The sequence below is a fragment of the Manis javanica genome, chromosome 5 (assembly GCF_040802235.1).
Source record: "Manis javanica isolate MJ-LG chromosome 5, MJ_LKY, whole genome shotgun sequence".
Lineage (NCBI taxonomy): Eukaryota > Metazoa > Chordata > Mammalia > Pholidota > Manidae > Manis > Manis javanica.
Window position 1 is genome coordinate 152,497,577 of NC_133160.1, and position 13,530 is coordinate 152,511,106.

Sequence of the window (13,530 nt, forward strand, 5' to 3'; positions counted from 1 at the left end):
AAATTTTAAATCTTTCCCCCTCATTGCCAGTACTTTATTCTACATTCAGTCAGTGCTTAAAAGCCCATTCTAAAAGAAAAGGAGATACAAAATCCTAAAGTATTTCTAGATGGATCTGAAATGAGCATCTGTACATATATTTACACATGAACTTTTATCATCTGGAGATGCACGAGGTTTCAAATCTAACATTTTTTAGAATTCTATTTAAAAAGACATCATATATAATCCAGAGAGTAACTCACCTTCCCTATGCCTGTTCTAATCCATACTCTGGTGTGCATTCAAGTGAGAACGGGCCGCACTACCTCAGAAAGTTGAGCAAAATCTCAGGTAAACTGAACTAACTTTATTTCCTTACAATTCTTTCCACAATTACCTAGTTTGTCTTCGCGTAACTAAAAACGCTCATTTTTAGAACAAAAGGAAAAGAAGAAGAGTGAAGTAACAAAGGGCTTTCTCCTCACACGCTCTACTTACCGAATGAAAGGCAAAGGCGGCGGAAGCTAAACATCCACCAGCGCCCAAACGCTCACACAAGTGGTTATGCACGTTCACGGTCACGCACGCTCACGGTCACGCACGCACGTACGCACGCCCACACCTGTTGGGGATATAACAGCTGACCGCCCCCAAGTGATGCCTGACTCCGGACAGTTGCCGCAGTTATAAAGAGAGCCAAATTCTTAAAGCCAACACCCCCTTTCCAGAGGTAACCCGCGTACAGTGAGGAAACGGCTCTGCAGGGCCCTGCCAGCCCAGAGCTCATCTTGGCTGTGACTCCAGCATAGCGTAAGGTCTCCTTTTACCCATTCCTGCACTCTTCAGTTTGTTACAGATGTTGATCCCAAGAGCACGACCTGGTAAGCTTCCTGCACAAAAAATCTCTGTCCCAGAAGCTGGAAAATACAATTTGCAATAGTTATGCCAGAAGTGGCCCAAGGAAACACACTGGACCACTGATGGGCCAGCTGCCAACAAGGACCCCTTCAGTAGCAGCAGGTAGCACAACAGCACTTGCCTTGCAGTGGCAGTGAAATTTTTAAAGCTCTTACTGTTAAGAACAGGTCTGTTGCTAGAAAGGAATGCATGATGGAGGAAACATATCAGGCTTTTAAAGAATACATCAAAATACTATTTATAATGGCAATGGAACTGGATTACTATTTTGAGAGAAGTGATGATTTGGAGGAAAAAATGAAAGACTAAAGGTAGGCAATTACATCTTAAGAGGTCCTTAATTCTTGGGGTGGTGATGCCCATTATATCTCCATTTAAATTCACTTCTCTAAAACTAGCAGATTGATTCTAAAGGATGGCATCAACTATTGCCATTTCAACCATGTAGCAACCCCAATTGCAGTTGTGTGGGATGAAGAATCTGTGCTAGATCATACCAGTCAGTCTCAGGTATATAATATGCAGCCAGTGACCTTGCTAATTATATTCTCTTCTATCCCTGTCAAGAATGAAGATCAGAATGAGTATTTCTAAGGTTTCCCTTAGGACAGATAATCGAATACAGGTATCCCCCACTTTTCAAATGTTCACATTACACCACTTCACTTTTATGAAAGGCCTACCTTAGTACCTGAAAGAAAGCAAAGGAGAATTTTCACTTCTATGAAGAAAGGTGAAGCGTGAAAACAGCTTTCAGCATGTGTTTTGCAGCAAGCTGTTACAGAGGCAGTGCACACCTGGAACAGCAAGAGTAGCACAGCCAAGCTCCTTACCCAGGAACTACACTCAGCATCTTAGCATCAAGCCAAATTGCTCCGAACTGTGTCTGCGAGCATCTGTGCTTTATCTTTATTTCATTTGTACATCCTTCCTAAGGTATCAGAAAAGCCTAAGGCAGATTATTTAGGGAGGGTCTGGGAATGCTCAAAACTTTTTTCATGCAAATTAATGGTAATTGCTGCTTCTCTTTACATTTCATCTTACAAAAGGTTTCATAAGAATGCTTTGCTTTTAGGTAGCACGGAAAGCCTGTGCCTTTCTTCCCTGTGATAACACTGCTGCCCTATAACAAACAGACCAAAGAAAACTGAAGTGAGTGGAAATCCCTCAGATAGATGACTTCATCTTACTGGGATGAGGTAAACAAAAATGACAAGAAGAAATATGAATATACTGCAGAGGATATGAGAGAATCCCTAAAACTATCTGGAGGCTGACTATGTTAGTGAGATTTAAGATAGGTCTGGAGTTCTGGGGCATGCCAGGGCATCCTCTCCAGTGTAAAAGATAAATTTTTGCATTTTGTACCTTCTATCACTAAGAATTAAGTATAATACCTGTTAGGCTTTTTAGATTTTAGAGGTAGTATATTCTGTCTCTGGGAATAACAATCTGATCCACAGATCAGGTGACAAAATGCTCTCAACTTGAGTATAACCTAAGAGGAATGTGCTTTCAGACTGTGGTGCATTAAGCCCTGCCAATATGACCATGTGATCATATGACTCAGTAGAGAAGTACTGGAGGCATATGTGTTGGGAAAAGAGGTTGTGTGGAATTAATGGAAAGTCCTAAGGAGAGAACCATAGAATAGGCTACTAAAATTCTAGATAAAGATCATGCCATCTGTAACAGAAGAGTTATACACATTTTGAAAAACAGTTAATGGATATATAAATATATTTAGAGGGAGAGACAAACAGACAGAAAGACATAAGAAATTTATTGCAAGAAACTAGCTTATATGGTTTTGGAGGCTGGCCAAGAAAGTAAAGCTATCAGGAAGAACACCTAAAAACTTTCAGGGAAGAGCTGAGGCTTCAGTCCACAGGAAAATTTCACTTTGTGTGGGAAAAAAAGTATCCACTTTTTAGAATGTGTATAGATTTATGAATACTGGTGAGTAGCTTTGCTGAGGGATAAGGAGCTTGGAAAGATTCAGATGGGACAACAATAAGTCTATAGGTATGTTGATAATAGGCATGAACTATGATGATGTTTGCATCACATGTCAATACCCATGAGAAAATATCTGCCCTAGAAAAAGCACTAAACAACTAGGTCAGTTGGCATCATTCAGATTCTGTCCATCAGCCACCGCAGTGCTGGCAAAATGGGCCCATGAACTGGGTAGCCATGACTACCAGGGATGTTCAAAACCAAGAGCATGGGTCTCCTCTCATCAGTGCTGCTCCTCTAAGTTCAGCTTCCATCACCCAGGACCAGTGCTAGGTCACCAATATGGAACTGTCCCTCCAGGAATCCACACAGCCTCTGGGTGGGGGATTGACTCGTTAGACACATTTTACTCTGGAAGGAGCAAGAATTCTTTTGGGTTGGCAATGATACATATACTGGGTATGGAAGGACCTAATCTAGCAGACTAATGGAATGTTTGGTTTACTGATACAGAATGTTAAATAGTTTTGCATTAATGCCACTTTACTACAGATGAGGTGCAGACATGGTCACATTAACATGAAATCAAGGCTACTATCACTTGTGTACCACCTTAAACCTGCCATATTCTCATTGATGGACTTTAACTGAAGAGAGACACCTCATGCAGTCATACTCCTTCACTGGTGCAGCCTACATTCAGTGACTAGTCAATGAGGGAAAACCAAGACCCAAGGATTGGCTAAAACCTTTGCTGTTATACATCACTGCCCAACATCTTCCTCTGCCCAATCTTGCTCTATTCACTCCTTTCCCAACATTGTTGATTCCAAGAGCAGCAATGAATAACATTTCTGCATGTAAATTTTCATTTCATAATCTCCTCCTGGAAAACCCAATCTACTAAAGTACACTTATACAAAATCTTGTAATTTACAAAATTTACTTCTGGATAAAAGCAAACATTTCACTTAGCCTCAAAAAGAATAGATCTTTTAAGTGTTTTTAAAACAAAACAATAATAGTAAAAAGGGCAGAAAGAAACTTTTGGAGATGATGCATTTGTTTATGGCATTTGTTTATAAACTGTGATTATGGTTTCCAAAAAAAAAGTCTTATAATTTAAAATAAGAGTTCTGTTATTTAAAACAATTAGGTAATATCCTTATTGTGGTATTTACCTAGAAAAATAGACAAGCTCTTCTCTTGGTACACATAAAAAAGACCATGAAGTCTTTATAAATGAAATAATAACTTGTAAAGTATAATTTAAAATAATATGTTTGTTTCACAAGGAGTAAATTATAAAATTCCAGAATTTAAAACAAACATAGACATTAATTTAGCATCTACTTGTGCTAGAACCGGGGTTACCCAAAGTTTGTATTAAGCCTTTCAGTAGCTCACACACACACAAATGAAACCCCTACAAAAATAACCATAGTGAAAATATATTGAATATATAATATATGTCAGGAAGTATCATCTAAAAGTGTTATATATGTTATACAATTAAATTTTTTGGTTAACTATGAAGTACATGGACTATTGTAATATATACCAATAAGAAAACTGAGGATTAAAAAGGTCATACATGACAGCAATTCAAGATGGCAGCATGAGAGGTGAGACACAGAACTCCTCCCAAAACGACATATAATATAAAAATATAGTTAATACAACTAATCATAAAAGAGCAACAGGAAAGAAGGCTGCACCAGACTACATACACCTGGAGAACAGAGCAGACCTCATGAAACAGGGTAACATACCAAAGCCTTGATCCAGCAGTACCCAGCCATTCCCTGACCCAGCTCACTGGAAGGAGGAAGAGAAATTGAGTGGGGAGAGGGTGGAAGCGTAGGACTACTGAACACACAGCCCTGGAGATCTGCTTTCAAAGCACAAGCCTGCATTGCATGGTGCTCTGGTGATTAGTGGGGTTGGAAAGCTGAGACAGGCAGAATACTTGGGGAGACTGAGATTCCAGCCATTTGTGGAGGACAGGGATGACATCTGGCTGCTTTGGGACAAAAGAAGGACTGGTGCTCTGAGAGGCTTCCTAGCAATGAGAGGGCTGCTGAAGGGGTGGGGTTTTCACTGAGCTTGCTGCACAGGAGAAGGGATAAGTGGACAAGGTTGTCTGGGTACTCTCTGCCAAGCAGGTTGGGAACGTTGAGGAGCTTCAGGTGCTTCATGTCCCTGGCTAGCTTCTAAGTACAGAGGGGCCCTACTGTGATATGCAGTCTTCTTCGCCCTCCTCCTGGCCTGTTGGCACCAGCTTACAAATTGAAAGTCCCTGCCCTGGTGTCAGGCCAGCCAGAAGAAGGCCCTGCCTATGACATCCACAAATGCAAAGCACAGAGGCTTACACTGTGTGCCCTGCCCAATGGTTCTGGCAGTGGAGACAGGCAATGCAGCTCGAAAATAGGAAACAGCTTTTTTCTCCCCCACAGACACCAGTTCTGTCTACCCTGTGACCCCTGAAAACACTCCAGGGGCTGAGAAGCTTCAGAGACCAGAGCTTCTGTGCACTAGAGGGCACCACATAGAAATATGAAAGGTCAAAGGAACCTGGTTCAAAGCAAAATTATAAATACACCAGAGAAAGTGTTAAATGAAATCGACTCCATGAATCTTCATGAAAGAGATTTCAAAATAAAAATCATAAACATGCTCATGGAGGTACAGAAAAATATTCAAGAACTCAGTGACAAATTTAGTATGGAGACTCAATCATTAAGAAATTTCATATCTGAAAAGGACATACAGTGGAGGGATTTAAAAGCAGATTATATGTAGTAGAAGAGAGGGAAAATGGAGTAGTAATTAGAGAAGAGTAATACAAAGAAGCTAAGGCACAGAGAGAAAAAAGGATCTCTAAGAATGAAAGAATATTGAGAGAACTGCATGACCAATCCAAACAGAACAATATTTGCGATACATGGGTACCAGAAGAAGAAGAGAGTAAAAGGGATAGAAAGTATCTTTGAGGAGGTAATTGCTGAAAACTTCCCCAATCTGGAGAAGGAGATAGTCTCTCAGGCCATGGAGGTGCACAGATCTCCCAATATAAGGGATGAAGAAGACAACACCAAAACATATAATAATTAAAAGGTCAAAGATAAAGGATAAGGACAGACTTTTAAAAGCAGCTAGAGAGAGAAGAAAGATCACATACAAAGGAAAACCCATCAGGCTATCATCAGACTTCACAAAAGAAACCTTACAGGCAAGAAGGGAGAGGCATGATACGTTAAATGAAATGAAACAGAAGGGCCTTGAAACAAGAATACTTTACCCAGCAAGGTTATCATTTAAATTTGAAGGAAGGATTTAACAATTTCCAGATAAGCAAATGCTAAGAGAATTTACCTCCCACAAATCATCTCTACAGTGCATTTTGGAGGCACTGCTATAAATGGAAGTATTCCTAAGGCTAAATAGGTGTCACCAGGGGAAATAAAACCATAGCAAATGAAAGTAGAACAATTAATTACTAAGCAAATGCAAAATCAAATCAACTACCCCCAAAGTCAATCAAGGGAGAGTCAAAGAGTACAGAACATGACACCTAATATATAAAGAATGGAGAAGGAGGAAAAAGGAGGAAAAAATAAAGAAACTTTAGATTGTATTTATAATAGCATACCAAGTGAGGTAAACTAGACTGTTATATAGTAAGGGAATTACCCTTGAACCTTTGGTAACAACAAATCTAAAGCTTGCAATGGCAATACATCATACCTATTGATAATCATCCTAAATGTAAATGGTCTGAATGTACCAATCAAAAGGCAAACAGTCACTGAATGGATAAAAAACAATACCCCTCTATATGCTGCCTGCAAGAGACTTACTACAAACCCAAAGACATACACAGACTGAAAGTAAAGGGATAGAAAAGGATATTTCATGCAAATAATAGGGAGAAAAAAGGAGTTGCAGTACTTGTATCAGACAAAATAGTCTTTGAAACAAAGAAAGTAACAAGAGACAAAGAAGGATGTTACATGACAAAGTGGTCAGTCCAGTAAGATGATATAATGATTATAAGTATCTATGCACCCAACAAAGGATCACCTACATATGATAAACAAATACTTACAAAATTAAAAGGGGAAATAGAATGCAATGCACTCATTTTAGGAGACTTCAACACACCATTCACTCCAAAGAACAGCTCAACCAGACAGAAAATAAGAAAGGAGACAGAGGCACTGAACAACACATTAGAAAAGATGGACCTAACGGACATCTACAGAACACTTCATCCAAAAGCAGCAGGTACACATTCTTCTCAAGTGCACATGGAAGATTTTTGAGAATAGATCATATACTAGGTGACAGAAAGAGCCTCAGTAAATTCAAAAAGATGGAAGTTATACCAACAAGCTTCTCAGATCACAAAGTATGAAACTAGAAATAAATTACACAAATAAAACAAAAAGCCCACAAACACATGGAGGCTTAAAAACACACTCCTAAATAATCAATGGTGCAATGGCCAAATAAAAACAGAGATTGAGCAATATATGGAGACAAATGAAAACAGTAATTCAACACAGCAAAATATGTGGGATGCAGCAAAGGCGGTGCTAAGAGGGAAGTATGTTGCAATACAAGCCTATCTCAGGAAAGAAGAACAATCTCAAATGAACAGTCTAAACTCACAATTAATGAAACTAGAAAAAGAAGAACAAATGAGGCCCAAAGTCAGTAGAAGGAGGGACATAATAATGATTAGAGCATAAATAAATAAAATTGAGAAGAATAAAACAATAGAAAGAACCTGTGAAAGCTGAAGCTGCTTCTTGGAGAAAATAAATAGAATAGATCTACCCCTAGCCAGACATATCAGGAAAAAAAGAGAGTCTGCACAAAGAAACAGAATCAGAAATGAGAGAGAAAAAATCGCTATGGACAATAGAGAAATACAAAGATTATGAGAGAATACTATGAAATATTGTAGGCTAACAAACTGGATCACCTAGAAGAAATGGACAACTTTCTAGAAAAATACAATCCTTCAAGGCTGACCCAGAAAGAAACAGAAAATCTGAATACACCAATTACCCGCAAGGAAATTGAATTGGTAATCATAAAACTACCTAAGAACAAAACCTCTGGACCAGGTGGTTTCAGTGCTGAATTGTATCAAACATTTAGTGAAGACCTAATAACCAGTCTCCTTAAAGTTTTTCAAGAAGTAGAAGAGGAGGGAATACTCCCAAACTCATTCTATGAGGCCAGCATCATCACTCTAATACCCAAACCAGGCAAAGACACCACACAAAAAAGAAAATTGCAGACCAATATCCCGGATGAACATAGATGCAAAAATACTCAACAAAATATTAGCAGACCGAAATCAAAAACATCAAAAAGATCATCCATCATGATCAAGTAGGATTTATTCCAAGGATGCAAGGATGGACAACGTTTAAAAATCCAACAACATCATCCACCACATCAACAAAAAGAAGGACAAAAACCACATAATCATATCCATAGATGCTGAAAAAGCATTTAACAAAATTCAACATCCATTCATGATAAAAACTCTCAACAAAATGGGCATAGATGGCAAGTACCTCAACATAATAAAGGCCATATATCACAAACCCACAACTAACATTACACTTAATGGCATGAAACTGAAAGCTTTTCCTTTAATATCAGTCACAACACAAGGATGCCCACTCCTCCACTTTTATTCAACATAGTTCTGGAGGTCCTTGCCATGGCCATCAGAAAACGCAAAGAAATAAAAGACATCCAGATTAGTAAACAATAAGTTGAACTGTCACTGTTTACAGATGACACAATATTGTACATAAAAACCCCTAAAGAATCCACTACAAAACTCTAAATCTAATATATGAATTCAGCAAACTTGTACAATACAAAATTAATACACAGAAATCTGTTGCATTCCTGTACTCAAACCATGATCTAGCAGAAGGAGAAATCAGAAAAACAATTCCATTCACAATTGCATCAAATGAATAAAATATCTAGGAATAAACCTAACCAAGGAAGTGAAAGACCTATACTCTGAAAACTACACAACACTCGAGAGAAATTAAAGAATATACCAATAAATGGAACACATCCCATGCTCGTGGATAGGAAGAATTAATATTGTCAAAATGGCCATCCTGTCTAAATCAATCTATAGATTCAATGCAATCCCTATCAAAATACCAACAGCATTCTTCCACGAACTAGAGCAAATAAAATTAAAATTCATATGGAACCACAAAAGACCTTGAATAGCCAAAGCAATCCTGAGAAGAAAGAATAAAGCAGGGGAGATTACGCTCCCCGATTTCAAGCTCTACTACAAAGCCACAATAATCAATACAATTTGGTACATGCACAAGAATGGACTCATAGACCAGTGGAACAGACTAGAGAGCCCAGATATAAACCCAAGCATATATAGTCAGTTAATACATGATAAAGGAGCCATGAATATACAGTGGGGAAATGACAGCCTCTTCAACAACTTGTAGTCAGAAAACTGGACAGCTACATGCAAGAGAATGAAACTGGATTATTGTCTAACCCCATACACAAAAGTAAACTCAAAATGGATCAAAGACCTGAATGTAAGTCATGAAACCATAAAACCCTTAGAAAAAGCATAGGTAAAATCTCTTGAATATAAACATGAGCAACTTTTTCCTGAACACATCTCTTTGGGCAAGGGAAACAAAAGCAAAAATGATCAAATGGGACTACATCATGCTAAAATGCTCCTGTACAGAAAAGGACACCATCAGTAGAACAAAAAGTAATCCCACAGTATGGGAGAATATATCTGTAAATGACATATCCATCAAGGGTTAACATCCAAAATACATAAAAACTCACATGCATCAACACCTGAAAAGCAAATAAAGCTATTAAAAAATGGGTGGAGGTTATGAACAGACACTTCTCCAAAGAAGAAATTCAGATGGCCAACAGGCATATGAAAAGATGCTCCACATTGCTAATCATCAGGGAAATGCAAATTAAAACCACCATGAGATATCACCTCACAACAGTTAGGATGGCCAACATAGAAAAGACTAGGAACAACAAATATTGGTGAGAATGCAGAGAAAGGGGAACCCTCCTACACTGCTGGTGGGAATGTGAACTAGTTCAACCATTGTTGAAAGTAGTATGGAGGTTCCTCAAAAAACTAAAAATAGTAATACTATTTGATCCAGGAATTCCACTCCTAGGAATTTACCCTAAGAATGTGGGATCCAAGTTTCAAAAAGATATATATACATCCCTATGTTTATCACAGCACTATTTACAATAGCCAAGATATGGAAGCAACCTAAGTGTCCATCAGTAGATGAATGGATAAAGAAGAGGTGGTACATATACACAATGGAATATTATTAAGCCCTAAGAAGAAAACAAATCCTACCATTTGCAACAACATGAATGGAGCTAGAGATATTATGCTCAGTGAAATAACCCAGGCAAAGAAAGACAAGTATCAAATGATTTCACTCATTTGTGGAGCATAAGAACAGAGCAAAAACTGAAAGAACAAAACAGCAGCAGACACACAAAACCCAAGAACGGACTAACAGTTGCCAAATGGGAAGGGACTGGGGAGGGTTGGTGGGAAAGGAGGGAGAAGGGGAATAACAGGCATTAGTATTAGCACACATAACATAGGGAGGGGCACAGGGAAGGCAGTATAGCACAGAGAAGATAAATAGTAACTCTATAGCATCTTACTACAGTGATGGGCAGTGACTGTATTGGGGTATGTGGTGGGACTTGATAATGGGGGAATTCTAGTAACCACAATGTTGCTCATGTGATTATATATTAATGATACCAAAAGAAAAATAAAAAGGTCATACAATTAGCAAGGGGCAGAGCTGGGATTACAGTTGTAGCCTACCTAACTGTGAAACTATGCTTTTAACTATTATGCAGAAGAAAGTGGAACATAATAAAAATGTTTAAAATGCATATGCTAACTATGCAATTCAACAGAATAAAATGTACACTTGTGAATACAATTCAGTTTGTTACATTTACAAATTATTTTTGATGTTTCAGAAAAATTATTTTGTTTTACAAAGACAAAAGCAAAGTTCGTAATTGTTTTTACCAGTGATTTACATACAAGATGTTTTAAACAGCTTCTCAAAAATAGTCACATTTTGATATACTGAATGCTTGCTGAAACAGTAACTCTTTGAACAACCAGTCTAAATTTTTACCAGCCAATTAACAACATCATGCTAAGAACTTGCATCTCTCTCATAGCTGAAAAATAAAATTTATCACTCATTTACTTCCCAGTTCAAATAAACTAAAATACACTTTGCAAGAGATGTTTATTGGGTCTAAAAGTCACTTAAAACTTAAGTTAAATAATGTCTCTAGAGACTGCACACAAATATTTACCAAAACTCAGATGTCTTTGTAAAAGCCCTAATGTGCTTTTAGGTTTTTCAAGCAATGGCCTTGAATCTCACACTTCACAAATATGTGATAAACACATTGCATTTTAGAAGAATATCAAAGCATATTTCAGCCATTGCTAAATCCTTCAGAATCTTTCCTAGTCTGTAAAAGGCATACTATCATAGTTGAATATCCACTATCATAAATAATTAATCAGTATTTGGATCTTTTGAGGGCTGCTTCAAGATGAAGTAGATAATGTTACCCCTACTAACTGAAGATCATACAATATTCAAAACTATGATTTAATCTGATGAGAATTCAATAATTTTTTAATTAACTCCTATTTTACTCCAAGTGTTCTCCTCACTGTTGCTGATAAAGTATTGTAAAAACTATACACTCTCTACCTTCCTTAAGATTATATTCTAGTTTAATTTAGCTACAGAAAATAAATGAAAAATCAAATTTCAGATTGTAATGATTACATGAAAATAAACCCAATCATATGGAGAAAACAACATATTAACTGACTTCAATAATAACCTCTTCTGAATTTTAAGTTCTGATTTATATCTAAGAACCCAAATCAGAAATTGTCACCTTCTAAATGTCACTCTGGATACTACAAGGTAATATTTTGAAGTGGCACATGAAACTGAGATTAATTTGCTAGGAATGACATAAAAAAATACTACAAACAAACAGAAATTCATTTCCTGCATTCTGGAGGCTGAAGCCTAAGATCAAGTTGTTGGCAGGGTTCATTTCTTCCGAGGCCTCCTCTTCCCGTTGCTTTCAGGTCGCCGCTTCCTTTTGTGTCCTCATGAGCTTCTTTCTCTGTGCACACGTTCCTTGGTGTCTCTTTTTTGTGTGGCCAACTTTTCTTTCACATGGAAACCAGTTAGATTAGATTCGGGCCCACTCTATGGGGTTCACTTTAACTTAATCACCTCTCTAAAGGGCTTGTCACCAAATACAGCCATATTTTGAGATACTGGGGTCTAGGGCTTGAGCATGTGAATTTGGGGGACACAATTGTACCCTCAAGAAAAACTAATGTGTGTTATTTATTTTTTTGCAATCAAGCAGAAACATTTTATTAACTATGGAGAATAATATAGGGATAGGAGTAAGAAATAACAGAAATGAATACATATGCAGGCATAAGCACAGAGAATTAGGCCTGTCAAAGGAATTCTATATATATTATCCTGTATGTTTATCATAGCTACTAATTGGCTTGAATTATACCAGAAACATGGCCTTTGAACCACTAAAGGTGAGATCATTCCCAACACTTAGGCATGTTTCAGCTACTGAAGTAGCATATATCATATACAACTCGAGTTGGTAGTTAGAATGATAGTATTAATCAATCCTTATCTGTAAGTAGGACCAAGTCTGAGCTAAAATATGTTAGAGTATTTTAAAACTGAAATACCCTGAAGAATCATAGAACTTAATTATTTAAAATTGTGCCCTGCAGAGCCTACAGAGTAGCCTTCTCAACACCCTTGAATTAGAGAATTCCACAAATTCTCTTTTAAATACCGTGTTTCTCCGTGAGCTTCCATTTGAAGAGTCCCATGACTAGTCTAAAAGCATACAATGGTCTGAAACCATTTAATGTTCCAGTAGCTTTATTTTATTATTCAGGAAACTGTGTTCCAGAGAAGTTTGCTAAGTTCAGACAGCTAGGAAGTAAAAGACCAAGGCTCTAAACTGAGGTTTTTATTAATTCTTAATTCTAATCCAGTATCTGTTTAATTCTATGGTTTCTGTACCTTGCTCTGTTACAGGAGTGAAAAATGAACTAAAGTGTTTTGGAAGCACCTATGCTCTACTAGGAAACGGTGTGTGTGTGTATGTATATATGTGTATATAAATGTACCAGTATATAAATATACACACACATGCAGTACTATATATTAATATATATAATATATATATACTATTATATATATATTATTATGTGTGTGTATATGTATATATATAGTATAATCCTTGCAACACTATGAGTTTGGAGTTACGCTCTCTGTTTTACAGATGCAGACTGAATGTCAAAGAGGTTAAATAACCTCTGGATTATAGAGGCAGAGGTAGTAGCAAAGATATTGTTGGCAGTCAACACTGTCTGACTTCAAAACCCTAATCTTATACCTCTTTCATAATCACTTCCTCAAATGATAAAACTCTTGTTTTCAGGTTCTGGTTACTTTTTAGATATGACTTTCT

The 13,530-nt window shown here is 37.3% G+C and overlaps 1 long non-coding RNA gene across 1 annotated transcript in view; it reads left to right on the top strand.

The window, feature by feature from the left end:
- The first annotated feature begins 638 nt into the window (after nucleotides 1–638).
- Nucleotides 639–13,530, top strand: part of LOC140849413 (uncharacterized) — a 33,957-nt gene continuing 21,065 nt past the window's right edge. Inside the window, exons 1-2 of the long non-coding RNA XR_012131165.1 lie at nucleotides 639–1,211; nucleotides 1,976–2,099. This is a non-coding gene — a long non-coding RNA (uncharacterized lncRNA). The remainder of the gene's footprint in view (nucleotides 1,212–1,975; nucleotides 2,100–13,530) is intronic.